The 26,585-nt window shown below is 43.8% G+C and overlaps 1 pseudogene; it reads right to left on the bottom strand.

Moving 5' to 3' along the window:
• Nucleotides 1-26,585, bottom strand: part of LOC132886016 (B-cell receptor CD22-like) — a 160,977-nt pseudogene that overhangs the window by 35,751 nt on the left and 98,641 nt on the right.

Genomic DNA, 26,585 nt, shown 5'->3' with positions numbered 1-26,585 from the left:
TTGTCCCTGTGAATAGTCCTCAGCTTCCCCATCCCCGTCTCAGGCTTCACCCTGTATACAGGCAAATCAGGGAGCTTTTCCACTATCACGTAGGGTAAAGAGTTCCACCTACTCTGCAGTTTATGTTTCCCCTTCAACCCCAAGTTCTTCAAGAGCACTCGATCACCCTTGGCTAAGACTTGGTTGCGTAAAACTCACTCATAGTTCTTCTTGTTTCTCAAGTGAACTTGAGTTGCAGACTTGGCAGCTAACTCGTAAGCACTCTTTAAGTCTCTTTTTAGATCTTCCACATAACGTGAATGAGTGATTGGTTCATGCTCATCAGTACCAAAGCACACATCAATAGGCAATCTTGCTTCTCTGCCAAACATGATGTAGTACGACGAAAACCCTGTGGCATCGTTCTTGGTACTATTGTAAGCGTGTACCAACTGACTCACATAACGACTCCACTGGCGCTTGTGGGTATCTCTCAAAGTTCCCAACATAGATAACAGTGTTCTGTTAAAGCGCTCAGGTTGAGGGTCTCCTTGAGGGTGGTAGGGTGTCGTCCGTGACTTACGGATTCCCAAAGTCTTCAGTAGTTCCTGGATCAACCGGCTTTCGAAATCACGACCTTGGTCTGAGTGAACTCGAGCTGGTAGACCATAGTGAACAAAGAACTTCTCGACCAATACCTTGGCGACAGTGACTGCTCGTTGATCTTTAGTAGGGTAGGCTTGCGCATAGCGACTGAAATGATCGGTCACCACAAGAACATTGGCAAATCCACTTGAGTCGGGCTCTAGAGAAAGAAAATCAATACACACAAGCTCCATAGGTCCTGTGGAGGTGATCTGATGTAACGGAGCGGCTCGTGGACATGGACTTTTCCACGTGACACACTTCCCACAGTTGCCTATGTATGTCTCGACAGTCTGACTCATTTTCGGCCAGTAGAACCTTTCCCTTATCAGTTCTATAGTCCTCTCCACTCCCAAGTGTCCCATATCATCATGCAAAGCACAACACCTGCATTCTTAACTCCTTGGGTAGTAGTAACTGGCGGTGTTCTTTACCAGAATCTTTGGTTCTCACTCGGTAAAGTAATCCATTCTCAAGTCTCAATCTTGCACTCTCGCGTTTCAGCAAAGATACATCTCCGTCAGTAGCGTTGGAAGGCCAGTGGCCGGTGTTCAAGGCCTCTGCAACTACTTTCAGAGTTGTGTCCCTGAGCTGAGCTCTCCGCAGGTCTTCTTGGGAAAACTGCTCTAACTGCCCAACATTCAGATGAGTTGCAAGAGAATAGAGCTCAGGAATGCCCTCTGCAGGAACTCCTAGTCTTTCAGCCATACACACATCTTGCGCGCTCACCTGACTACAGAGCGTTTTCACATCAGCCTGACACAGCTTCTTCCAAGGCTCTGCATCAACATCAGACCAGTTGCGAGATAGTAAATCAGCGTCAATATTCACCTTCCCAGGGCGATATTTGACTTCAAAGTCATACGTGGCCAGTGCAGCAAGCCATCGGTGACCTGTTGCGTTGAGTTTCCCAGTGGTCAGCACATATGTGAGCGGATTATTGTCGGTCATCACCGTGAATCTCACACCATATAGGTAATCGTGGAATTTGTCTACCACTGCCCACTTGAGTGCTAGAAACTCGAGCTGATGGATGTGATACTTTTGTTCCGCAGCAGTCAATCCTCTGCTGGCGAATGCAACGGGACGGAGACCTTCAGGATGAACCTGGTTTAAAACTGCTCCCAAGCCTTTCAGACTTGCATCGATGTGCAGCACGTAGCGCTTGTTTGGATCGGCGAACGCTAACACAGGCGCGTTGGTAAGGCGTCTGATGATCTCACGGAAGGCTTTTGTGCATGCATCAGTCCAGCGTGGGCCAAAAGGCTCAGCCTCCTTAAAGTATTGCTGATCTTTTGTGACAGTAGGCTTCTTGCCTTTCCTCACAGGGGGATACCCTTTAGTTAGGTCTGTTAACGGCTTGACAATGGAGGAGTAGTTTGCGACAAATCTGCGGTAATAACCACAGAAGCCGAGGAATGACCTCAATGACTTAAGGTCAGTAGGCTGTGGCCACTGTGTTACAGCTTCGACTTTAGCTGGGTCTGTCGCAATCCCGTCAGCAGAGACGATATGGCCAACATATTTGACTCTGGGCTGACAGAACTGGCATTTGTCCAAAGACACTTTTAGGCCTACTTCCTCGAGACGATCCAAGACTTTCATTAGTCTCTCCTCGTGTTCTTCCAACGTAGCACCAAACACTATTACATCATCAAGATAAACGAGGACTTGTAGCAAATTCATGTCCCCAACGGCCTTCTCCATCAAACGTTGAAACGTCGCAGGGGCTCCCATCACTCCCTGTGGCATCCGTTCAAATTGGTAGAAGCCAAGTGGACAAATGAATGCGGTCTTGTCTTTGTCTTCTTCCGCCATCGCTATTTGGTAGTAACCACTACGGAGGTCTAAGACAGAGAACCAGCGACTTCCTGCTAAACAGTCCAATGCATCGTCGATGCGTGGGGTGGTATACTGATCGGGTATTGTCCTGCTATTCAGAGTCCTGTAGTCTATGCACATACGCACGTTGCCGTTCTTCTTTCGTGCTACCACGATAGGTGAGGCGTACGGACTCCTAGACTCCTTTATCACTCCAGTGTCTAACAGCTCTTGGAGATGTTTACGCACATCCTCGATGTCCGCAGGCGCTAAACGTCTGGACCTCTCACGAAACGGACGGGGATCGGTAAGATGAATGTTGTGCTCAACGCCTTTAGCTAAGCCAACCTCCCACTCGTGGAGTGAGAACACGTTGCGTCGATGACATAGCTTTCTCCTGAGTCTCTCTTTCCATTCATTAGGAATAGGTGAATCTCCAAAGTCAATCAAACTTGGATCTATTCCTTCAGCTTTCTGGCTTTTCACGACCGAACTGACCAATTCAGCTGACTGAACCATACCCAGGGGTGTCCCTCGGGGGATTGTAACTTCCTTCTTTGTCTCGTTCTGAATCAACAGATTGAAGCAATTAGGGTCAATGGCAGAAGCAGGAGCGACAACAGGCTGGAACATAACACCATGTGGTAAGGGCACAGCGTCACTCGTCTCCACCACGATTATGCCTTTAGGTACTGGCTGGCAGAAGTCCAGTTGACACGGAACACAACGACTCTCCTCAGGGGTAAGGATGAACTCGTCAGGGCCCGTAAACTTCACTATGCCCAGACAATTTCCAGGGCTGTCATCAGCGACATTAGGCCACACCAGGTCTCTTTTAGGTCCAGCATCACTGGCTTTCATGGCCCGTGCTAGAGCCTTACTCTTCGGATTTCCACACAGGTCAGCGAGTCGGTGGAACAAGTTAGCGTTAGTGCCTAAAATCACCGGGACCTGATCTGGTGTGTTAGGCCCAGGGCAAATCAATGCCAACACTGACAGTGTCTCTGACTTCCCAGTTAGCTCCTTTGGAAACTGCATGTCAACTACAACGTATCCTGAGTAGGGATAACTTGTATCACTTAGTCCCCAAATGGCTAAGCCAGACACTGGTTGGATGGGTACATCGGACAAGTGTTTCTCATAAAACTTCTCAAAGATGATGGTCACTTGGGACCCACTATCCAATATGGCTGTACATGGGTTACCGTCCACTTTCACCCGCACTGTAGAAGGTGGACCAATGAGACCTTTAGGAAGAGGAGCATTTGTATTGTTGCTTACTTCCTGTTTATTGGAGGAACAGTTAGTGACCTCACTGTTTTGTTTTCCCTCATTAGCCTGCCTGCCTTTAGCTTTGTTAAGAGAAGCTATGAGTCTCTTGATTACTCTTTTCTCATTTTCAGCAGATGAACACTTGGTGGCGATATGGCCATCCTCTCCGCATCTATAGCAGAAGCGTTCACCACCTCCCGAACCTTGTGGTTGCCTAGAACCTTGACCTTGGTTCCTGGTCCCGACAGCAGCTACGGTAGCTGAAGGCTCAGGTGCATTGCCTCCTTTGGACTTCAACTTCTTGCTTAATCTCTTAACTTTCTTTCGCAAAGCAGCAGTTTCTGACTTGTCATTGTCTAAGTGACTCGGATTAGGCATAGCTGTATGGGCACTAGCTCCTTCGCCAGCTGAACTCTTACGCAACTCAAACACTTGAGTTTTCAAAGCTTTAAAATCAGCTTTTAGCACTTCTATGTCTACGTCTTCATCAACTGAGTCATCACAAACAGCGACACTCCGAATACGGGCATTCACTTTCTTCCGTGTTTGTTGGTATTCCTCCTCTGTTCTGATTTCAGACAGTAAGTCAAGAAAATTGGGGGGATTCCTACGTCTTTCTTTCAAGCGCAGCTGTAGCAGCATTAAGTCCGAGTCAATTGCGCCACGAAGCAACTGTTCTACTCTCACTCTGTCTTTATCACTTGCCGAGACACCTCCTTTCTTCACCACTTTGGCCAGAAAAGGTTCAATTCTCCGAACATAATCTGACAGCTTCTCACCAGACTTCTGTTGAATGAGACGGAAAGAGAAGTACAGGTCTTCAGCCGACTCAGCGGAACCAAATGCACTGTCCAGCGCATCAAGAAACTCTTGGGCGGTGGCTCCTTGTTTACTGAGGCGTAGTGACTTGACAATTTCAAGGGCTGGGCCTCTCAAGCACTCCAGGATTCGTCGTCTCTTCTCTTGTTCAGTGAGCTCACTCTCTTGAACCATTAACATTGCCTGTTCTAGCCAATATTCTAGAGATTCCTCCCCAGCAGGGGTGGGAGTGATTCCTGAAAAGATTCGCAGGCGGCGATATCCATGGCTCTCAGCTTGACTTTTAGTAGTGCGGCTGACTACATCTACCATGGCACGTAAGACTGACTCATCAGTGGTAGACAAGGTTTGAATATCGGCCAACGTTTTTCCCTCTGACATAAGAAAGCGTTGCAACTTAACTGAAAAGTCATCAGACGGAACAGGAGGAGTGGGTTGTTGGGCAGTAATGATCTTCCAAACAGCGCCATCGGTAGATCGGACTTCAGGAGGTACTACAAGTGGATTGATGACTTCTTTGCATTCACACAGAACTAATAAACCATTACTATCATCATAAGGCTTGATCCCCCTTACTCTCACTCGACCCCAGCATCGTACTGTATGCAGCTCTTCTTCAATTTTAGCCACTTCAAGACCTTCGCCCACCCCCACTACTAATATGGCATGAGTAACATCAACAGTAGCACTGTCACACCACTCAATAAGCTCTTTCTGTAGCTTACTATCTGCCATGATAGAAAATGAAAATTTCAAAATCCGGCAAAAATGTTCAAAACACACTAGTACAAAAGAAAAGCGTTACAAATTTATCATAACAATCCCAGCGGTGCCTCCATTTTGTGTAGCGCCCCCATGCCTACATTACTGGCATGACATCCAAAACATCTAAAATCAACCTTCCAACTTTGGGGCGCCCTGAGTTCTTATCATTTATGGTGATAAAACAGCAGTAGTTTTTATCGGATTGGTTATGAGTATTGTTACCTATTACCTTGTAAATACACTGTAAATATACCTTTTAGACTGATTTAAACCAGTAAAATGTCACCATGAAATAATGAAATTCAAATGACATGTCTTTTTACCTTTTACTAGAAAATAGATTATTTACAATCAAATTACAAATGAATAAAGCATGAAATGAAACTCCCTTGTTGTTGTTTGTTAATAAACTGAAAAGACACACTCTCAGAGCTAGTTACCACTTAAAAGTAAACTTAGAATTGCTCTTATAACAAATAAGACACAGTAATATTGTCACCTTATCACAATAACCTTCAAAGGGAAAAAGTTCTCCTTTAGATTTCACAGTTCCCCTTTAAAATGAAAAATCACCCTTTAAACTCAAAGTCCTTAGAGTCAAAGTCACTCTTTCAAATGCAATAGGAAATGAAATAGGAAACCCAAGGAAATGCAATCGAAATGCAAATGTCTCAGTCACATGTACATGCCCTAAACTATGCCGGCTTTAAAATAACTAAAGGGACTCAAAATATACCCAGTTGCAGGCCTGAACGTCACTTGGGTGCGTTGGGACCTGGAAAATAAACACTGGCCGCTTCACTCGGCGAGCTAAATAAAATGAAAATGATCTGTACCTGATCGTTGAGACAAAAAGTAGAAGAAGCAGTTGCGAGTGTTCACTTGCTCACTGCATGTAGCGCAGCTGAAGCATGGGCCCAGTCGTAGCGTGTTCCTAGCTGATCACGTGCCTCCCGCATGGATAACAGCAGCGTTGAATGTCCCGTCTCCCCACCGCGTTTGCTGGTTTTGACCGTCTTGTTTAAACGAATCCCAACTCCTCCGGTGTACCGGACAATTCTAGCACTTAGTAGTTTCACAAACACAGCCAACGGGTAGCACAATAACGTTGAAGCAACACTTCTAACTGTAACTGAAACTAGTGTGCGTTTGCTCTGGTCACTAACGGCTTTCCACGACAGTCGGTCATTAAAACTCACATGGAACCTCAAAAGGAAAGTGTCCCGTCTCACACAGCAAAGCCCCCTGCTTCATTAATGCTCTAGCCGAACACTTGGCAGCAGAAATCTTCCCCAAAGCCTGGGAAAGTTCAGACTTTAGCATAGCTAACAGGAAGAGACAAACTACCCGACTGTCCCCTTCACTATCCTCCAACGAACTGAATACGTTGTGTTGCGCTCTCTACTTCCTACTCTGCAACAGTTTAGGGGTCACAATTCTTGACCAATCAGAAGTTAGGAAAATAATTCGTCACATTATTAGAAACAGAAATGAAATACAAATTCTTAGAAACAAAAACATATTGGCATAGGACATTTACAAGTTCCAGCACTTCCACTTCCAAACGTTCTCTCTCATTTTACATTTTAACCCTTTAATAACTCCCATGAATTTAAACCTTCCAATGAACTGAATCTAAACATAGCACAGGGCTACAATAGCCTTAATTTTTCAGCATGGATAGCGATAACAACAGTGTTCACAGCAAAAGTGAGTTTTACTACCCTGATGAAGATGAAATAAAAGAAAACATTTCAGGAGAAAGCTGAAAACCTGTAACTGTTGCTAACGCCGAGCAAAAAGATGGCTGAATCCTGAATGACTCAATTTTGTATAAATAGAGGATTACATAGGCAGAAAAATGTTTTTTTTTTCCTGCCATGGAAGTGCACTTGTATACCCAGGAGGAAGCCATTTGCATGACAGCCATGAATGAGGATTCAAAATGCCGGCTCGTCTTGGCTTTGTTTTCCCTTTCGGGTGCTCATATTTTCTGTGTGAATTTGGTAAAGAAAAAAATAAATATATTATTTACCAGGTTAGGGCGGCACGGTGGTGTAGTGGTTAGCGCTGTCGCCTCACAGCAAGAAGGTCCTGGGTTCGAGCCCCGGGGCCGGCGAGGGCCCTTCTGTGTGGAGTTTGCATGTTCTCCCCGTGTCCGCGTGGGTTTCCTCCGGGTGCTCCGGTTTCCCCCACAGTCCAAAGACATGCAGGTTAGGTTAACTGGTGACTCTAAATTGACCGTAGGTGTGAATGGTTGTCTGTGTCTATGTGTCAGCCCTGTGATGACCTGGCGACTTGTCCAGGGTGTACCCCGCCTTTCGCCCGTAGTCAGCTGGGATAGGCTCCAGCTTGCCTGTGACCCTGTAGAAGGATAAAGCGGCTAGAGATAATGAGATGAGATGAGATTTACCAGGTTAAGGTTGGTCCATATCATGAAATACCGTGTTCTCAGCCTTGAGAATACTGACCTCTGCTCAGAGGTCTTGGTGAGCATTTTCAAGACCTTGGTCACGGTATTTCACGATATGGACCTCCCAGCTGGTAAATAATATACATTTTAGTGAAATTTGACTGACTAATAGAGCAGTCACATGAATTCAAATGTTTGTTTCTTTATTTCAAATCACATTTTCCTATGCAACTGATTCGAAGACGCATTGCCCATGAGAGGAAAGGACAGTGAGAAGGGAGAGAAGTCTCATCTCATCTCATTATCTCTAGCCGCTTTATCCTTCTACAGGGTCGCAGGCAAGCTGGAGCCTATCCCAGCTGACTACGGGCGAAAGGCGGGGTACACCCTGGACAAGTCACCAGGTCATCACAGGGCTGACACATAGACACAGACAACCATTCACACTCACATTCACACCTACGGTCAATTTAGAGTCACCAGTTAACCTAACCTGCATGTCTTTGGACTGTGGGGAAACCGGAGCACCCGGAGGAAACCCACGCGGACACGGGGAGAACATGCAAACTCCACACAGAAAGCCCCTCGTCGGCCGCGGGGCTCAAACCCGGACCTTCTTGCTGTGAGGTGACAGCGCTAACCACTACACCACCGTGCCGCCGGGAGAGAAGTCGCTATAAAAAAAAATATTCATTTCCCTAAGTAGAGCCCTACCGTTTCCATGGTCCATGATATGAAAAAAGTCATCTACCACACTCTCCATTCAGTTAAAGAGCTAACACACACTTATTTCACTGTTTAGATGTTTGTTTGAGCACAGAAACTGTTGTGAAAAGTGCTAAATAAGCAGTAAACTGTTTCTGAGAACAGTTAGCTGTGAGAGCACAGGCGCACACAAATATCAGGACAAACACCAAACCGATACGACTGCCTGGGCACTTCACAAAGATATTTTCAGCAATGTTCAAATAAAATAACGCTAACCAGTCACCTTAGCCAGAGATGTTCCTCTCAGAATATCTCTGCCTTAACATTAGAAACAAGATAAAAGTAGCCCGACTTTAGCAGGTTTGGAAATTGAAATTTGTTTCATCAAAGCTGATGGTCTTGCTTAAATTCTGTTTCAATTAGTGTGATTTACTGAATCATGCACACAGCAATTCAGTGATAACAAAGAGCCTGTGAACTACTGGAATGTTGTGGGTCCTTATCATCATCACCATTCACTTCACCAGCAGCAGCCCAGGATACAGGTCAAGATCTTCAGTTAATGTTCACATCAAACATCATAATGAGAAAAACTGATCTCAGTCACTTTGACTGTGATATGGTTGCAGGCAGTGTCTAGACTTTACACAGAAATGGGGGGAGGGGGGACCCACACAATCCAACAGGTAGAAATGCCTTGTTGATGAGAGAGGTCAGAGAAGAATGACCTAACAGTAAAGTTACAGGAATTCTACATTCGACTGACCTCAGAAAAGTTAAATTAGAGATCGGAATGACATCATTTTAACCTCCATTGACAAAGGGGGAGAAACATAGGCGCCTCCATCTTCATCTTTTGTTAGCCTTCCTTCTCAACACAACAAACTGTATAATCAGTGTTATAGACTTCACTAAAGCACATCCTTTTTATATACAGCATAACTCACTGAAAAGTAAAGGTGATGATGCACGGGGCAACTTTTTGGGCAATGTTGCTGGGCAACTGCACTTCAACACTTTCCCACTGAGATTGGGCAACATAATTTCTATCTGAACAATTTTGATCATTTCGGGCAACTTTTTAAGATCATCCAATCAGAGTGCTAGCAGCGAATCACACGACCACCTGAGAGCTTCTGAAATTTTCAACAAAGATGGCAGCGTCTCAACAGCACTGGAGCAAACAAAAAGAGAGACAAGAGCTAAGTGTAAACTGCAGTTACCTAAACACCGCTCCATAGAAACTGAATGGGATTTAGCTAACTTGCGGTGGTTTTTGCGAATATACTTTGCTGAAAATTATCGCTAGCTCTGTAGGAATAATGTTAGCTATCTTGCATCAAGGTAAAAGTGGTGGGCAGCTCTTTTTTTTAATTTGCTATAGAGATTGTCTAACTTATCGTTTGATCTAATTCACATACAGAGCATGACTGCTTCTGGGAACCTGAGGGTGAAACTTTGGGATCTAAAAAAGAAAGAAAGCCTTTCAGGAGCTCTGTCACCCCTTTTCCTCCAGAGCAGCATCTCCTGGTCCCGGTCCTTCCCCCCCGAGATGAGAATTAAATGATAATGTTTTTGCCATTATGTTTTTGTGATGTATGTGTCAGTTATTCCTTATAGCATATGTGATTGAGGCTAATAGCATTTTTAAAGAGATTTAAGAAATGTTTGCTATTAACAGAATATTTTGACTTATAAATGTAAAAATAATGACAAATTATCTTTTGACCAGAGTGTCTATTCAGTTTTGTTCCAGAAGTCATACAGACTTGAGGGAAATAAAGGCTGAAGCCAAGACAAAAGTGACAGCTGCAAATGTGTAGCCGGGAGAAATACACACAGCACACAAATGCAATTGAATATAAAATGGATTTATTGAAAATCAAAGTTCCCAGTAGGCTAGTTGAAGCCCGGGATAAGAGTTTGTTTATATAATCAAAACAATTTGGTCCCCCTCTGTGAACCAGGTGTCTTATTCTTGAAACAATCTTACCAAACACAAAACACCAGAAAACCTAACCGAGTGCTTACGAAATGTATAAGTAGTACACAAAAAATGCGCGGGGAATAAACCACATCCCATACGTTACAGTGCAAACAATGGATTCGACAAGTTACAGTACCAATAAACCCCCAAAATACGGCAGTGGACAGGCTGTGAACGGAACAACCATACAGTTGATTATTCTCTAAATAACATCATTGTTACTGGTAATTAAAAATTAAGCGGTACAGTCTTATAAATCATACTCACTTTCGTTACTAGCAACTATCACCCACGTTTCTCCAGTCTCCAATACACGGTAGACCAATCAAACTCCATCTGCTACGTGCACCAGAACATTCAAACTCAAATTTTTTCAATGACACTTCATTTGTATTTGAACTATTTTAAGTATAAATGTACGAACTTACATTGCTCACTCGAGTGTTATAACAGGGTTTTTAAACCATTAACCCCCCAACCTCGCTTTTCCTGTGAATCTTCCTGGTTCTTCCTATCAGGAAGTCACGCCTCCCTTCAATGGCCTAGTGGGGTTGCCGTAGTCCGTTCGCGTTTTTGATTTCTTAAAGGTACAGCACATAAAGAAGGTAAAATTCCACCTTTCTCCACCAGAGGCCACCCATCACCAGGCTACATTCTCCCCTGCTAAGGAGTCAACGTCCTCGATGACTATCAGTGTCACCTTAACCTCTTTGCACAGGACTGCTATATCAATTTGAATCCTGAGTGGGACAAACTGGACCAGACTCTAACACTGATCTAGGTTGGTGGTACAAGTTTGAATGTTGTCCGGCATTCTGCCTTGTGCTTCTACGGGGGATGCAGACAGGGATACTGGCTGATTCTGAACCGGTATCTTCTTCAGGGTCGGTGCCCTCATCCTCATAAGGGTGAGGCTGGACTATCCCTTCAGCCCCTAGATTTTCTTCATTGGACATTCCGACCCCAATTTCATTTTCCACTCTTGTATTACCAGTCACTTCATCAATGGGAACAAGTTCTCCCCTCATTTCATCATCTGAGCATTCACTGCCCGACTCTGAGTCCTCGCTTCTGACTGACTCTAGAGGCTGTCTGCGCTTGCTCTTTTCAGGGTCTGAGTCAACCAACTCCCCACCCGCACATGGCCTGATGTCCACCCTATTCACCCTCTTAGCCGGCCCCCCCCAATAGGTTCTAGGGTGTACGTAGTCCCCTTAATACCAACTACCCGGTATGAGGCAGACTGCCAAGCGTCCTGAATTTTGTTACGTCCTTGAGGTCGATTTCTGATGTATACAACCTGCCCAATATCAATCGGTGGACAATAAACCTTTCCTTTCTGTAAGGCCATTCTCTCAGCTGCTTTTTGTTCTGTAAACGCCTTGGCTCGGGCGTGGGCCTCCTTCAACCTCTTTTGATGCACAGCTAACCAGTCTTGATTGGTAACCCCAGGGCCCTCCTGTCCCAACAATGCATCTACTGGTAACCGGGGTTCCACTCCAAAGAGTAGGTAATGAGGAGAGTACCCAGTGGTTGAGTGAGGAGTCACATTGTAGGCATACACTAACTCGGGTAAGTGTTCAGGCCAACGACGTTTTTTTTCAGGGGGCAGAGTGCGCAACAACTCATGGAGGGTCCGATTGAACCTCTCACATTGAGCATTTCCTGTGGGATGGTGAGGTGTGGTGCGACTCTTCCTGACGCCATACAACTTGCACAGCTCTGCAATTACCTCACTTTCAAAATTGCGGCCCTGATCTGAATGCAACCTTTCCGGTACGCCATATTTCATGAACCACTCTCTGAGAAGAATCCTGGCTGTGGTGTTTGCCTTCTGGTCTCGTGTAGGGTAAGCTTGTGTGAATTTGGTAAAAACATCTGTTACCACTAGCACATTTTCCCTACCATCTGTTGCAGGCTCCAGCACTGTAAAATCTACAGCCACTACTTCCAGTGGCCTACTGGCTAGGAAAGACTTCATTTGCGGGTGAATCTTTGGCTGTGGCATTTTAGTTAAGATGCAACGTTGACACCTCTTTATCCATCGGTCCACATCCTCCCACATCCCAACCCAGAAACATCGTTGCCACAAGAGGTCTAAGGTTCTCTCGATGCCTTGGTGGCCCATGGCATCATGCACATTCTCAAGGACCTGTCTTTTCAGAACCTCAGGGATCAAGAGCTGGAAGCACTCACCGTATCTTACATCATGCACCACCCGATACAGTAGCCCATCACACTCCCTGATGTGGACCCATTGCTTGAGCAAAGATTTTAAAGGCTTCAACAAAACTGCTCTGCCCCCCCCACTTGGTCTATGTTTCTGATCCCAAAGTGTTTTAAATTCACTAAGAACTGGATCCTGACGTTGAAACGTACACAATTCATCTCTCGAATATCCCGGGAGGCTAAGTGTCGATCCCTGAGCCGGGTTTATAGGGGGAGTGACTGCACTAGAGGCTCGTATCTTTCTTGCCTCACATCTTGCCATGCCCATTTCAGCCAATTCAGAATGCAGAGCTGTACCCTTCCTCATCACGTTGCAAATCACAGTACAATTGTCATACTCAATGTCTTCTGGGGCACCCTGAGGCTCCCCTGCTAAGGGCTGCCTAGAGAGGGCATCTGCAGCTGCATTACAACGCCCTGGGCGATACTGTACATCAAAATCAAATGTCGCCAGCTGTGCCACCCATCTTTGTTCGATGGCTCCTAGCCTTGCTGTGTTGAGGTGACACAGTGGATTATTATCTGTAATGACAGTAAATTTAGCTCCCAGTAAATAACCACGAAATTTTTCCACTATCGCCCACTTTAGGGCTAAGAGCTCTAGCTTCATGCTACCGTAATTTTTGTCATTTTTCTTAGCATTTCGCAATCTCCGACTTGCATAAGAAATCACTCTCATAACGCCATCCTGCTGCTGTGACAGTACAGCTCCTAACCCAAGTCCACTCGCATCGGTTTCAACAATAAACGGAGCAGTAAAATCTGCAAAACCCAGCACAGGTGCGCTTGTAAACTTCTCCTTTAACTCATCGAAGGCCTTCTGGCATTCAGCATTCCATAGGGTGTTTAGCATCTGATTGACCTTGGCAGGGGGCCCCACGTCAAGGCACACATTCACTAAATCATGCAGAGGACCTGCTATCTTTGAAAATCCATGAACAAACCTCCTATAGTAGCTACAGAACCCCAGAAACGAACGCAATCCTTTTAACGTGGTGGGTACTGGCCACTCCCTTACCGCAGCTATTTTGTGAGGATCTGTTCCTATTCCTTCAGCAGAGATTTGGTGCCCTAAGAATGTCACTCTTTCTTGTAAGAAATGACACTTCTCAATCTTTACCTTTAGACCGGTCTCTTGCAATCGCCTTAGTACAAGATCCAATCTCTCCAAGTGTTCACTGAAAGTGTTAGAGAACAAACAAATGTCATCTAAGTATACTAACAGAATCTGAAAAACCAAGTCGTTCATGGTTGCCTGCATTAATCTTTGGAAAGTCGTGGGCCCATTACAGACTCCAAACGGCATCCTTAGGTGTTCATAAAGGCCAAACGGAGTTGTAAAGGCCGTCTTATGGCGGTCATGTTCCGCGACTGCTACTTGATGATAGCCGCTGGCTAAGTCAATACTGGAGAAGAATTTTGCACCTCGCAAAGCGTCGAAACTCTCATCGATGCGGGGTAAGGGGAATGCATCACGCATGGTTTTCTGGTTTAATTTCCTATAATCAACACAAAGACGTATGGTGCCATCTGATTTCCTAACCACCACTACCAGTGAGGCATAAGCGCTTGAGCTCTCCTGTATGACTCCCTTTCTCAATAACTGGGAGATATGCTCTTTTACCTCCTTATACTGAGTGGGCGGGATTCTGTGGTAAGGTAGGTTAACTGGGACATCATCGACCAGTTTAATCTCATGAACTACTCTATCTGTGTATCCCAGATCCTCCTCCCCCACAGCAAACACCTGCGCATATTTGGACAATACCGATCGCAACTGTGCCTACTGTTCTGTTGTGCCACCCACATCCAGATTATCCAAGAGGTTTGTTATGTTAGTGTCTGTGTCCTTCTCACCCATGTCCAAAGATATCTGCTCAGTGTCTGCTGCTATGCGTTGAAACCTGACTTCTCATTGTTGTTCATTATCCATGCACTGTACTGGCATCAGAACACCTAGCCGGGTTCTTGGATGGAGCCATACACCCTCCTCTGACAAATTACAAATTTGAACAGGAACCCAATTACCATGCACATTGACCAAAGTAGGCATGACCACTACCCCTCCAGGTAGCGAAATTCTACTAGGCTCTAGCAACCATGGCCCTTCCGGTTTCAACATTGCAGCCTGTACTCGAGTCTGGACGACGGTGACTGCCCCTGCCGGTACATACAATGACCCTTTACTCGCTGTCCTCACCATCACAGTTTTGTCAGGTCTACACTCCTGTACATTCTGGAATGCAGTCCTCCATTCAGAAAGTAGTTTCCCTCCCAATGTGGTATCAAATTCAGCTTGGGCCAACTGACGACATCGGCTGATGACATTCATGCCAATTATGCCTGGAGCTGAGCCCCGCGAATCGTGTAGGTCTTTCACAACCAAGAACCCGCAGTGAGGGATATTCATCCCCATAGCCTCCACTTCCAACTCGAGATACCCCTTATACGGAATGTCTAATCCGTTAGCTGCTGTCAACTTGAGCCACCCAGTGGTAGACAGGACATCTTTGTCCTGCCCACCCAAATGCTCATAGAAGAATTTTTCATTAATGGTGCTCACTTGACTCCCTGTATCCAGCAAACAAGAAATGGGTACACCCCTCACCTTAATTTCTACCACTGGACAAGTGCCTACTGCTCGTTGCAATAAGACATCATGAGAGAGTAACATCTTTGAGCCTGTATTTTCTCCTCGAATTGCCTGGCTCACAGCAATTGGGGTGGGTCATTTCCCTGAGCCCCAGAGTTAACCACCCCCCTCACCTTGTATTTCTGTGGACATTCTTTGGCGATATGGCCTTCTTTCTGACACTTCAGACAGATTGGCTTACCATCTTGTGTAAATCTTAAAGGAGCCCGGGGCTGTACCCTGGAGGTGGTTGCTGTCTGAGTTGTTAGGTCTTTTATTGCTTGTGTTAGATCATTAATTTGCTTCCCTTGCTCTGAGACCACCTTCAAAACGTCATTCAAGCTCATGGGATTTTGTCCCGAGGCGCCAACTGCTGCACAGTAGGCCTCATCTCCCTGATCAGATACTCTACTCTTACTCTTGGTGGATTTGGCATGTGCAGAGGGCTCCTCCATTGTCCAGAGACTAGCTTCCTCACGCACTTCTACCATTGTGCTAGCGGGTTTACCTCTCACATATCTTCTAAGTTCCCGTCTCAGAGTAGGCTCACGAATCCCCTCCACAAACTGGTCCCGCAAGGCCACTTGCACATTGGAAATTGAAGTAGGTGAGCGTTTGACAACCTGTTGCAAGGCCTTCCGCACGGCATGGGAATAGTCAAGTATGTCCTCACCCTCTCTCTGTTTGCAGCTATAGAAATCATGCAGGAGCTGGGGCACACTACGTTTATCAGTGAACGCTTCCCTCAAGTGCTTATACAAGTCTTCCACCGGAATGGGTTTGTCATCTGTGCAAAGTCGTACTTCTTCTAAAGCAGACCCTTTCAGTAATGACATGACAAAATCATACTAATCATGAGCTGACCGATTTGCCATTGTACGGAGAACCCTCTCAATCTCTTCAATGAAGTTATCCACTGACCTCCCATCTTTCTCAAGATCCCCGCTAAAGGGAGCAATGTGATGCTCCCTGGAAATATAGACATAAGATCTATTGTCTTCACCTCGCAAACCTGCAATGGTAGCCATAGCTCTTTCATGCTCCTCTCTAAGTTTAGTCAACTGTGCTTGAATGTCCATCTGTATGGGGTCCTCACTTTCAAGATTAATCGATACGTCCATCCTGAGAGATTCAGTCCTTAAAGCACGCTAATCAAAGGATAACGTCTCTGCAATGGTGTCCCCTGGGAGTGGATGGATGCCGTCCCCTCCAACGACGCACACCTGGCCTTGTCTGCAATCCGCACGCTCCCTTGCACAGTGATCTGACCACACCAGGTTGGCTCCTCCTCACTGGACCCGAGCCGTTCTTCACCACTGCCGTATTTTGGATTGTTTGCACTATAACTCACCACCCCTGGGCGCCTATATGTACAAGTAACCCCACTCCTGGTACCAAGATTTGTAGCCGGGAGAAATACACACAGCGCACAAATGCAATTGAATATAAAACGGATTTATTGAAAACCAAAGTTCCCAGTAGGCTAGTTGAAGCCTGGGATAAGAGTTTGTTTATATAATCAAAACAATTTGGTCCCCCTCTGTGAACCAGGTGTCTTATTCTTGAAACAATCTTACCAAACACAAAACACCAGAAAACCTAACTGAGTGCTTACGAAATGTATAAGTAGTACACATAAAATGCGCGGGGAATAAACCACATCCCATACGTTACAGTGCAAACAATGGATTCGACACGTTACAGTACCAATAAACCCCAAAAATACAGCAGTGGACAGGCTGTGAATGGAACAACCATACAGTTGATTATTCTCTAAATAACATCATTGTTACTGGTAATTAAAAATTAAGCGGTACAGTCTTATAAATCATACTCACTTTCATTACTAGCAACTATCACCCACGTTTCTCCAGTCTCCAATACACGGTAGACCAATCAAACTCCATCTGCTACGTGCACCAGAACATTCAAACTCAAATTTTTTCAATGACACTTCATTTGTATTTGAACTATTTTAAGTATAAATGTATGAACTTACATTGCTCACTCGAGTGTTATAACAGGGTTTTTAAACCATTAACCCCCCAACCTCGCTTTTCCTGTGAATCTTCCCGGTTCTTCCTATCAGGAAGTCACGCCTCCCTTCAATGGCCTAGTGGGGTTGCCGTAGTCCGTTCGCGTTTTTGATTTCTTAAAGGTACAGCACATAAAGAAGGTAAAATTCCACCTTTCTCCACCAGAGGCCACCCATCACCAGGCTACAAATGTTTCAGTGTCCATCTTTGTGGTGTTTGTCTCCCGGGCAACAGATTTGCTCTTATCTGATTGGTTGTTGTCAATTGTCTGTTGCCCTAATTAGTTGCCCGGTGTCTCACCTGGTTGCTCGTTGCTGGGAACACTGCCCAGCAACACTGCCCAAAAAGTTGCCCCATGTACCATCACCTGAAGAGATGCTCCTTTGTGTAAGTCTGATGGCCATGTTGAACTTGGAGGAACTTGTAGTTGAGAGTTCACAAGTAGGAATTTCGAGTTGAAGGGGCGTTTTATGACCTGTAGTCAAATGCAGCAGATCGGAAATAGCCACTCTGAACAGAAACACATCTCACAACACACACACACACACACACACAAAAAAAAAAACACCACCCGTTAAAACTTTTGGCAGATGGGCCACAACAGCAGAAGATCAGTCCTGTCAGCTAAGAAAAGGAATCTGACCCTAGAGTGGGCACAGGCCCACCCAAACTGGGGGTTCAAAAATTGGACACCTGGTCTAATACACCTTGATTTTTGCTGCATGATGCAGGTGGTAGGTTCAGAATTTGGTGTCAACAGCATGAATCCATGCAACATGCAAATATTTTCAGTTTGGACAACTTTTGGCTTTAAAACAAAACAGTAAGTGTCAGTGGGGTTACACCTGAAGAGTTACAAGTCAGTTATTGCTTTAACACAACCATCTTCACACCTCCATCTTCACACCTCTCCCCCCCATGTGTGTGTGTGTGTGTGTGTGTGTGTGTGTGTGTGTGTGTGTGAATACAAGGCTAATGAGGCATGTTTATTTCTGCATAACTGCTTTTTTTACACAAATAAGTAAAGAATTATTATTATTATTATTATTATTATTATTATTATTATTATTATTATTATTATTTAAAACACACACACACAAGACATTAGTGTGTATTACAGTGAACTTGCTGTAGTAAGGTATTTCCCTGTTCAGTAACACAAATGGAAATTAGGTATTGAGTTATAAGGCATTTTCTCAGTAAGTCCAGTTAATGCAAACACTATTGTCTTCAAGCTTCTCTGTTCACAGTAAAGTCCACCAGTTACAAAGGTAAAAGTTAGTTCTTGCTTTCACACATCCACTTTCACACCTCCCTCCTTCACTACTGAGCTTCCACCTTGATACTGAAATAGAAAATAAACCACATCCTTGAACTGGTCTTTGCTCTCAGGCTTCTCACACGGTCACTCCCCTGTGTGTGTACAGGACTAATGAGAAATGTTTGTTTCTGCTCTTATTTTCTATTATTTTAAACAGAAAGGTAAATAATGATTAGTGATTATTGGAAAAAAAAAAGTTCTGTGCATTAGTGTGGTGTTAGTGTGTATTATAGTGAACTTCCTGTGGGAAGATGTTTCCCTGCACAGACCATTATAGTAACAAAAATGGAAACTAGGCATTTAGTTTGATGGCATTTTCTCAGTAAGTCTAGTTATTGTTAACATGGTTTTGTTAAAACCTTTCTAACCACAAGAAAAGACCACCAGAGTCTCACCACAGCAGCTAAAGACATTTCAGTTCATCACAACCATGACTTCCACTGATGAAAGTACAAACGCCAGTTACAAAGGTAAAAGTTAGTTCTTGCTTTCACACATCCACTTTCACACCTCCCTCCTTCACTACTGAGCTTCCACCTTGATACTGAAATAGAAAATAAACCACATCCTTGTCATTTTCTTTTCGCAGATCAAACGATCATGAGAGGTTGTCACTGAGCAGCAGATGACAGCAGGACACAGAAGATCAGGAACAGATTCCACCAATACAGACTCATTTACACTCATTAGATTATTTAAACCCTGTGTTTTAAACTTGCTCTACTTGTACTCTTACCTGTTGATCCATCATCATTACTGAGAGTTGTTACACATCAAACTAAACCCTTCTCATAACAGATATGGATACACTGATCCACCTGAGCAGTCATGCTGAAGTACACACAATGTCCTAATGACACAATAAACTCATCACTCAGGACATTCACACTGCAGAATAACAACTTTATACCCCACCACTCACTCTAATGAAGACACAAAGAGAACATTTACTCACAGAGCATCACAGGGAGTGGACTGAGCTCCATCTTGTAACTCTAATGACTGACTGACTGACTGACAGAGCAGTGGTGTGTGTTAAAGCCTTACCACTTCCTGTGACAGAGAGAGAGAGAGAGAGAGAGAGAGAGAGGAGGGTCTATGTATGTCAGTTTTATATTTTAGTTGACACAGACATGGTCGCTCCTGTCCCTTTAGTATGGAGAGATTTTTGTTTCTTTATTATCCGTTTTTGTTTCTTTATTATCCATACTCGCAGACACCGTGATCCACGCGAATGATATAATATGCAAACGCAAGTACAAAATTCATGACTTGTAAATTGGGATTTGCACGCATGTATCAGGTTTTGCATGTGCATCTGTACTGAAACTTCATTTGCGACTCCTGTGTTCTTTGTGTGAAGTGATGAATCTGCATTTGCAGATCACCCAACACGCGGATGAATCCTTGCTTCCGCTTGCGTAATTTTGAGACATTCATTTCGCACTTTTCCAATCCGATCCGCATACGCAAAGGTCTCAGTCCACACTCCAGAGGCTTGCACCCCCCTCCAGTAGAGGGCAGTGTTTCTATTTTACCGAAGTTCACTCCGGTTCGGCTACCCGCAAACAACTACTGTACTACCAAGGCGGTTGTGGTACTACCAGAGGTCTACCAGAAAATTTTTAATGGAGCGAAATATGGAAGCAATAACATCACGTTAACCTCAAGGACGAAATGGAAACAGAAATGAATGCCTGGGTGAGTCGAATATTTTGACATGATCAAGTAGTCAGAGATTGTTAAGTACTTTAGACTGACTTCGCAAGTAGTCTACTGACTCACTAGTACTTTTGGCAATGTGTGTTTGTTTCATTTCCCTTATGAAGAAATGTACAGTAAAAAGTACAGTAGTCTATTACTGAATAGCCTACAATATGTTGACACAAAAACACGAAAACGCAAATGCAAAAAGAGAGTGTATTGCAGTTATTCCATAAGGGTTGTCACACATAGGCTATCACATTGCTAGCAGGCTAGTTGACTACAAACGAAACAACCAAATGAAATGATGTTTATGTAGGCTACAGTGGAAATGTATGGTCTAGGTAGCCAAATGCAGATTGCATATATGAAAATGGCTTCCAGTCGATCGATGGCGTTATGGATTTCAGACAGATTTAAGCTTTCAGGATTGAGACAAAAACAGCATTATCTAATAAACAGACAGTTCACAGTATGCAGCAAACATTGTAATCATAGATTCATATGCGCCAAAACTATTCACTTTTCTAAAAGCTATCTCTGGAGTACCATTAATGTATGAAAGCTTATTCTCTCTGGATTTAATATAAAAAGAGGGATGTTCCAACTTCCTCTATACTTTATTGCCCACACATGATTATAAATCAAATGCATAAATACAGTAGGTGCATTTACTTAGGGCTTAGGGGGCTGGTACATTTAATAACATAGAGTATTAGGGAGTGAATACTTTTAGGATATGCTTTTGGGGGGTTTATTATTTTCTTTAATTTTAGAGATTATGCATGCCATCTTATGTTTGATTTTTCTTTGTCGGAATTATTGAGACAGCATGTTTTGGACAGACTGTTGACCAGGGTCACACTTGTTCTTCAGCAAACAAACATGGATGAAGACTACCTGCGGTTTGTGTGTACACAAGAAATGGTTTTCCTGGACATCATATCCCACCATATTCCAGTGTCCCAGGAAATAACTGACTGTTTGAGGGCATTGGTCAATGCTCTGATGCTAAGGGAACATCAGCACCACCCTGTAGCACCAGTGCAATTTGAAAGCCGAAGTACAGCTGGTCGACCTAAAATCTCCATTTGTCCTGATCATTTGAAGCACCGGTTACCATTGAATACCATAGCTGGATTGATGGGGTTGTGTCGTGCTACATTGTACAGAAGGATGTCTGAGTACAACATTTCTGTCAGAGAACTGTACAGCACTTGCACAGATGCTGAGCTGGATGAGCGTGTTTCTGCCATAAAGGAGACAATGCCACATGCAGGATACAGGCTGGTCAAGGGGACTCTGGCGGCACAAGGGTACCGAATCCAATGGATTCGTGTTAAGGCTGCTATGCATCGTGTGGACAGTCTAGGGACACTATGCAGAATGACCCAAATGGGGTGTGTTGTAAGGAGAACTTATTCAGTTCCCTGCCCTATGTACCTTGTGCATATGGACACAAATCATAAGCTCATAAGGTAAGTCAGCTAAGTCAATTGTGAAAGTCAGCTTTATTGTTATACAAAGGAATCAAAATTACGTGTCTCACTGTTTTGTGCATAGACAAAGACAGAACAAACATTAAATTCAGAACATGAAGTAAAGTATGGTATTATGTTCTTAACCATCCTAGGTTTAACAAGTAACATTATTGTAATAACATTTTTACTAGCTACTGCAGTATCCTCAAATACATAAAGCTGAACATCTTGTAGTGTGTGTGTGTACATTATTTATTTTGAGCATGTATCTTGGTTTACAAAAATGCGAAGTGTTACTGCATGTCTTTTCATGTTGTTCCCCTAGATACAATATCGTCATCTTTGGCTGCATAGATGGCTTTTCCCGTAAGGTGAGTACAGCACAAAAGTCCAATCATCCATGCCGTTTTATGGTAATCCAAGTGTGGTCACAGAATATTGGCTTTGCCATGTATTTACATTAATGCCATGTATTTTGTCACGCCCAGCTTGGTCATGCTGAGAGTGCTTACTCCACCTTTTTGATATATTAATCTTGAACTTGCTCTTTCTCCCCCTCCCGTCCTTTAGGAGGAGCTGTTTGGTATTTTGTCACTTTGGCCAAACAGGCGGAACAGTTCAAATACAGCCTATGGCTGTCAGGTTGGAGGGCGTGCTTTGCTGGCATTTTGGTTTGGTTGTTTGGCTGTGTGCTGTTCAGGCCTTCACTGGGAGAAGGCCTGCCCAGCCCAGGTTTTTCTTTGTTCTTTCTCATTTTCTTCTTTTTATTATTATTATTTAATTAAAATATTGTTAAAATTGGAACAACTGTGTGGACTCCCTTTTATGTTATGGTCACTTGAGCCTAGTGGTCGTAACATATGGGGGCTCGTTCCAAATGTTTGATAGTGGAGTTTGGATTAATCACTTGGTTTGTTTAAACGAAGTGAGGTAAGCTATTATGCCATGTGGTTTGTTGGGGGGTTCGCATTGGTTGTAAAGCGATTGGTTACGTTGTGATTGATTACATTGTGATTGTTAACTCTTTTGAAGTTTTTTGCGGAAGTTGTTTGACTAACCATTTGTTTTGTTTGATTAAGAGTAGAGTCGGTAAGTGTGTTTGGGCGTGCGTTACGGGAGGGCATAGAGTGGAGTTGGCATTTTCCCCAGTTAGAACGCGTTTGCGTGGGGTTTAAGCTACTGTGTCACTGAAGTCTGGGCGAGGGCACCGCCTTGGAAAACCGGCTGAATTGACTTTGGTCGGGACAGTACGGATCCAATGGTAATGGTGAGTAAATGATCCTTGTTCTTAGACTTAGTGTGAAGACAGGTTAGTTTAATAGGGGGATAAATGTTTAGGAGGAAACTCCGGTGTTGTCCTGTTTACGTGAGTTGCATTACATTTTGCCCAATTGTTTTGGATTTGTGGAGTAGTTTGTTACTTTTGGATACGTGGATATTTTTGGATTACTTTGTTTAGCCAGTTGCATGGTTAGATTAGTGGCACACTCCAGTGTCTATTTGTAATTGTTTGGATTTGCCAGTGGCCAGTGGCGATTTGTTAATTGGTGATTTGTTTATTATTGACGGTAAAAATGAGTACCTTGTAAGCATTTTTTGAAGCTCCCTCTGAGGCCTTGTTGATTACCCTCACTAAGGATCAGTTGTTTAGTGTGGTTGATTTATTATAAACTTGATGTAGTATTGCCAAAGGCAGCATTGAAGGATGAACTGTTGAATCTTGTTCGAATGAGATTGATTGAGAAGAATGTGTTTGGTAAACCAGCTTCATATATGCCGATGGTAACATCGTTGTCATATGAACAGCAAATTGAGCTTTTGAAGTTTCAACATGAGCTAAAACTGCAGCAGATGAAATTGGATGATGAGTTAGTGCAAAGGAGGCTCGATAAAGAAATGGCTTGTAGGAGATTGGAAGTTCAGGAAAAAGAAAAACAACGTTTATTGGAACTTGAGCGGCTTAAACAATTAGAACAGGACCGTGAATTTGAACACACTCGATTGCAGTTAACTGCTGAGGGCAGACTCGGCAGCCCGTCTACTTCGCAACCTGGTTTGGCCAGCATGATCAAGTTCCTGCCTAAATTTAATGAGCGTGATCCTGACGTGTTTTTCTCCTTGTTTGAGAACATTGTGGCTGAACAGCATTGGAGCGATGAGGAGAAAACATTATTGTTGCAGACCTCGTTAATTGGTCGTGGCCAACAAGCATTTGTGGCTCTACCCACCGCTGATAGAAAAGTTTATCAGCGTGTTAAAGCGGCGGTGTTGAAATGTTATGAGTTAATTCCAGAGGCCTATAGACAGCGTTTTCGTTCTTGAAAAAAATTGGACAAACAAACATATGCTGAATGGGCAAGGGATTTAACTACTTTTTTTCAGCGCTGGCTTACAGCAGAAAATGTGGAGAGTTTTGATACGTTGTGCAATCTTATGATATTGAAACAGTTTAAAAACGGTTTGCCTGATCGTATAGCCACTTATATTAACGAACATAAGGTGAAAACGCCAGCAGAGGCTGCGGTTCTTGCTGATAATTTTTCTCTCACGCACAAGATTCCATCTCGTCTGTCTAGTTTGCATTCGTACACTCGTTGCCCTAGCGGGGTTAGAGTGGACACTTCTGTTAATTCCAACACTAATGTAATGATGCAGGGTAAGCCGCCTGGATTAAATCCTAAAAAGGATTGTAATTATTGCTTTGGTCAAAACCACTGGAAATCAAATTGTCCAGTATTATTGGGGCGTGATAAGGTGAAAAGCGAGGGAGGCAAAGTTGGCCTCTGTACCTCGTCTATTAAGCCTTCGTGTTCAAAGAGCAACTTTAAAAAGACTGCAGTGAATTTGTTGGATCGTACCCAGTGTACAGCGTCAATTGATAATGTAACTCTAAAAGGTGATACGTCTGAATTGGTGATTTCTAGTTTAGCGGATTATGCGCCGTTTGTTACGGATGGGTTTGTGTCTTTTCTTGGAGACTCCCGTCGCGTTCCAGTTAAAATTTTGCGTGATACAGGCGCATCAGAAAGTTTCATTTCCCAATCTGTTTTGTCCTTCTCTTCTCAATCTGACACAGGAAATTTTGTATTGATTCGAGGAATTGGTCTACAGTCATTCCCAGTGCCTTTGCACAAAATTCAATTGTTCTCTGATTTTGTGAATGGTGAGGTAGCCATAGCTGTTCGTCCCTTGTTGCCCATTGAAGGAATTGATGTGATTATTGGGAATAATTTGGCCCATGATTGTGTTTTTCCTGATCAGGTCTCTCCATCACCAGTGGTTGGGAATAAAGCTTCTCCACTGGATGAGTCTGATGTTTGTCAAAAACATTTTCCAGATGTTTTCACTGCTTGTGCTGTGACGCGCGCTATGGCTCGTGCGCAAGATTCTAAGCTGTTTGATGCATCTAAGAACATGTCTACTCAAATATTTGTTCCCAAATTACCAGCACCATTGTCTCGTTCTGACATTGTGGAAGCTCAAAAGAATGGCATCACCACCTGCAAAACCTGCTCTCTCACAACAGCATCTGCAGTAGGTGACCACCTTCTTAGCAATAAACCATCATTGATAAAGTAACTGTGGTCCAAATCATTATTTTGTTCACACAAATCAAAATACTTTTGTAAGCTCTCACCTGAAAAGTTTCGTGAGGTTGCGTTAAAAACAGCTCACGGTGAAACAGCGGGTCATTTTGGGGTGAGAAAAACCTACAATCAATTATTACAATATTTTTATTGGCCACGGATAAAGAAAGATGTTGCACGGTTTATTCGAGCTTGTCATGTTTGTCAGGTTGCTGGCAAACCAAGTGTCATTAAACCTGCACCTCTGAAATCTATTCCATCCGTTGGTAATCCGTTTGAATATTTGATTATTGACTGTGTAGGACCTTTGCCCAAGTCTAAGACTGGATGTATTTATCTATTTACTATTATGTGTCAGGCTACTCGCTACCCTACTGTATATGCTTTGAGGACAATTACTACAAGGTCTGTTATAAAGTGCCTGTCTCAGTTTATTTCAACATTTGGCCTCCCTAAGATCATTCAGAGTGATCGAGGTTCAAATTTTACATCAAAGACATTTGCTGCTGCTTTAAAAGAGCTCCAGATACAACATAACTTTAGTAGTGCTTATCACGCACAGAGTCAAGGGGCCTTGGAACGTTTCCATGCCACCTTTAAGTCGCTGTTGCGTACTTATTGTATAGAGATGGGCCGGGAGTGGGAAGATGGTCTGCCATGGTTACTTTTGGTAGCTAGAGCGGTTGTGCAGGAAAGCACTGGGTTTAGTCCAAATGAACTAGTGTTTGGTCATAAAGTTCGCACTCCTTTGTCAGTCTTGTCCAGTGAATTAGATTCATCTGAACCACCACAAACTTTGTCTGATTATGTGTATGGTTTCCGACGCAGGCTACTTCTGGCTTGTAAGATGGCAAACGAGAATTTAACTGAAGCTCAGTTAAAAATGAAGAAAAATTATGACCGTAAGACTGAAGCTCGTACTTTCAACACGGGAAATCAGGTTTTGGCATTGTTGCCTGTTCCTGGTTCTCCTTTTGCTGCAAGGTTTTCGGGTCCTTATAGTGTTGTTCGTCAGGTGTCTGACACCAATTACGTGGTTGCTACGCCAGATCGTAGGCGTGCAACACAATTATGCCACGTGAATTTACTGAAGCCATACTATACATCAGTACATTCTGATGCTAAACCTGAGGTGTCTCTTGGTTTGTTGGCATCTACATTGCCTAATTCTCCTGTGGTGGGGGAA

The sequence above is a fragment of the Neoarius graeffei genome, chromosome 1, assembly GCF_027579695.1.
Source record: "Neoarius graeffei isolate fNeoGra1 chromosome 1, fNeoGra1.pri, whole genome shotgun sequence".
Classification (NCBI taxonomy): Eukaryota; Metazoa; Chordata; class Actinopteri; order Siluriformes; family Ariidae; genus Neoarius; species Neoarius graeffei.
Note: the sequence above shows the minus strand (reverse complement) of the source record. Positions and strands in the feature narration are given on the sequence as shown.